Raw genomic sequence first — 889 nt, forward strand, 5'->3', positions numbered from 1 at the left:
ATACGTTTCAAAGAACAACTCTTTTGCCTAGAAATGGATCTTGTCATTGACATTGTCATGTTAATTGGCCAAATTCAAGCACAAGTCATCTCTCGAACCAGCAATGGGAGGATCTTGGGTGGACTATTTTAAAACCTTTTCCTAAAGGAAAAGAGACATGCTAATAAAAAGTCAACCTTGGCATTTTAGTCCTTAACAATTAAGAACCCAAGACCAAGGGGGCCTGGCTGGCTCAGTCAGTAGAGCATGTGACTCTCAATCTCAGGGTCGTGAGTTCAAGCCCCATGTTGGGCATGGAGCTTACTTAAAAAGAAGAAAGAAAAAAAGAAATTATCAATCAAGAGTGAGGATTGAATGAGAACCCAAGACCAAAATGCTTATTGTTAGCTGCTGCCAACCAAGAGGACTTCCTCTTTGTATTCTTTACTAAACAATAAGAAAAGACACCCAGGAAAACCTGGGTGGTGCATTTGGTTAAGCTTCTGACTCTTGGTTTCGGCTCAGGTCATGATCTCAGGGTTGTGAAATGGAGCCCCACATAGGACTCTGAGCTGAGTGGAGGATTCTCTCTCCCTCTTCCTCTGCCCCTTCCCCTCCTTTCTCTCTCTCTCTCTCTAATAAATAAATCTTAGGGGAAAAAAAGAAAAAAAAAAAAGCACTCAGACCTCAAAACTCCATATACTACCAAGTGATTGGAAGTAGTAAGAATAGATTGCTATGCACATAAAACCCAAAATCTTATATCAACCTTCAGATTTCTTCTGAAGCAAATTTCATTCCATACCTGTTCACAAGGAGCAGAGATTTATGTTTAAAGAGAGAGACTGAGGGTCCCATAAAGTCTGGCTCCTGAGCTGTAGGCTCTATATAAGGTAACCAACTGAAGGGT

At 40.9% G+C, this 889-nt stretch overlaps 1 non-coding gene across 1 annotated transcript; it reads left to right on the forward strand.

The window, feature by feature from the left end:
- Nucleotides 1-221: 221 nt before the first annotated feature.
- On the forward strand, nt 222-294 carry TRNAE-CUC. The gene has a single exon. It is a non-coding gene; the product is annotated as a tRNA-Glu (tRNA).
- Nucleotides 295-889: the final 595 nt, after the last annotated feature.

Source organism: Phoca vitulina, unplaced genomic scaffold (genome assembly GCF_004348235.1).
Source record: "Phoca vitulina isolate PV1807 unplaced genomic scaffold, GSC_HSeal_1.0 scaffold29, whole genome shotgun sequence".
NCBI classification, from domain to species: Eukaryota; Metazoa; Chordata; class Mammalia; order Carnivora; family Phocidae; genus Phoca; species Phoca vitulina.